Genomic DNA, 2,734 nt, shown 5'->3' on the forward strand with positions numbered 1-2,734 from the left:
ATACTAGTCCCGTCCAGGCCACCATGGTGATACTAGTCCCAGATAAGGTAGGCCACATGGTGACACTAGTCCAGACAGTCCCAGGCACCATGTGATACTAGTCCCAGTCCCAAGGTACCATGCGTGATACTATCGTCGGCACCATGTGCCGTCCAGCCCAGACCATGGATGGATACTAGTCCCAGTCCCAGTGACCATGGTGATACTAGTCCCAATCAGGTACCAGGCACATCCCATCCAGGTCCATGTGATTACTAGTCCCAGGTCCATACCATGGTGAAACCTAGTCCCAGTTCCCAGGCTACCATGGTGATGACTAGTCCCAAAAGTCCCAAGGTACCATGGTGAACTAGTCCCAGTCGGTACCAGGTGATACTAGTCCAGTCCCAGTATGGTGATACTAGGTCCCAGTCACCAGGTACCATGGTGATAGCCTTAGCTCCACAGTCCCAGTCCCAATGTGTGACCAAGTCATCCCGGTACCAGGTATACTAGTCCCAGTCCCAGGTACCATGAGTTGGATACAGTCCCAGTCCCAGGCACCATGGTACACTAGTCCCAAGTCCCAGATGGCTACCATGGTGATACTAGTCCCAGTCAGACTGTGATATTCCCATACCAGGCACCATGGTGATATAGTCCCCAGTCCCAGGTACCCTTGGTGATATTCTGTCCCAGTCCCAGGCTACCATGTGTGACCTAAGTCCCAGGTACCAGGCACCATGGTGATACTAGTCCCAGTCCAGGTACCATGGTGACACTTCTAGTCCAGTCCCAGGTACCATTGGTGATACTAGTCCCAGTCCCAGGTACCATGGTGAATACTAGGTCCCATCCAGGACCATGGTGATACTAGGCTCCAGTCCCCAGGCACCATGGCCCAGATGACAATGACACATTTTCCCTCTGTTTTCTCAGGTCCTCACCATCTGTCCCCTTCTCACCAGCAGATGTTATAAAACTGGACCATTCATTGCAGATACACAGAAATAAACATAGTTAAAGGCGTTACTAGGGTTTAATAAGGGGTTATTAAGGGGTTATTGGGTTATTATTAGGGGGTACTAAGGAGTTGGTTACTAAGTGGGGTCTAAGGGTATTGGGGTTACTGGGTAAGGGGAGTTTACTAAGGAAAGGTGTATTAGGGGGTTACTAGTACTAGGGGTTCTATGTTACTAGGGGGTTACTAGGGGTATTAGGGTATCTGGGGTTACTGGGGGTTTACTAAGGTAAGGGTAGTGTTACAAGGTGTTATTAGGGGGTTATAGGGTTTCTTAGGGGTTACTAAGGGTGTTACTAAGGGTGTGGGTACTAAGGCTGGTTACTATAGGGAAGGGCTATAAAGGTTACTAGGGTTCATAGGTATCAGGGTACTAGGGGTTACTAGGCGGTTACTAAGGGGTTTAATAAGGGGTTACTAGGGGGGTACTAGGCGGCTGAAACCCTGGACATTTCACGCAGAGACAGAAAATAAACATATTTGTAAAGGGTTACTAGGGTTTTTAATAAGGGGTTACTAGGGGGTTACTAAGGGGTTATTAAGGGGTTACTAGGGGGTTACTAGGGGGTTATTAAGGGGTTACTATGGGGTTATTGAGGGGTTACTAGGGGGTTACTAGGGGGTTACTAAGGGGTTACTAGGGGGTTACTAGGCGGCTAAACCTGATCTTTTCACTGCAGAGAAACAGAAAGAAACATAGGTAAAGGGTTACTAGGGGTTTAATAAGGGGTTACTAGGGGGCTACTAAGGGGTTACTAGGGGGTTACTATGGGGTTATTAGGGGGTTACTAAGGGGCTACTAGGAGGTTACTAAGGGGTTACTATGGAGTTACTAAGGGGTTATTAGGGGGTTACTAAGGGGTTATTAGGGGGATACTAAGGGGTTTAATAAGGGGTTACTAGGGGGTTACTAGGGGGTTACTAGGGGTTTAATAAAGGGTTACTAGAGGGTTACTAAGGGCTTATTAGGGGGTTTCTAAGGGGCTACTAGGGGTTTCTAGGGTAAGGGGTTACTAGGGGGTTACTAAGGGGTTACTACGGAGTTACTAAGGGGTTATTAGGGGGTTATTAAGGGGCTACTAGGGGTTTCTAGGGTAAGGGGTTACTAGGGGGTTACTAAGGGGATACTATGGAGTTACTAGGGGGTTACTAGGGGGTTACTAAGGGGTTACTATGGGGTTACTAGGGGGTTACTAAGGGGTTTAATAAGGGGTTACTAGGGGGTTACTAGGGGGTTACTAGGCAGCTAAACCTGGACATTTCACTGCAGAGCCAGAAATAAACATATTTAAAGGGTTACTAGGGGTTTAATAAGGGGTTACTAGGGGGTTACTAAGGGGTTACTAGGTGGCTAAACCTGAACTTTTCACTGCAGAGAAACAGAAAGAAACATAGTTAAAGGGCTACTAGGGGTTTAATAAGGGGTTACTAGGGGGTTACTAAGGGGTTATTAGGGGGTTACTAAGGGGCTACTAGGGGTTTCTAGGGTAAGGGGTTACTAGGGGTTTAATAAGGTGTTACTTGGAGGTTACTAAGGGGTTACTATGGAGTTACTAAGGGGTTATTAGGGGGTTACTAAGGGGTTACTAGGGGTTTAATAAAGGGTTACTAGAGGGTTACTAAGGGGTTACTAGGGGGTTACTAGGGGGTTAGTAAGGGGTTACTAAAACCCCTTAGTAACTCCATAGTAAGCCCCTTAGCTAACCCTCCTATAACTCCCCTGTAAAATCCCTT

This window comes from Salvelinus sp. IW2-2015, unplaced genomic scaffold, assembly GCF_002910315.2.
Source record: "Salvelinus sp. IW2-2015 unplaced genomic scaffold, ASM291031v2 Un_scaffold6142, whole genome shotgun sequence".
NCBI classification, from domain to species: domain Eukaryota; kingdom Metazoa; phylum Chordata; class Actinopteri; order Salmoniformes; family Salmonidae; genus Salvelinus; species Salvelinus sp. IW2-2015.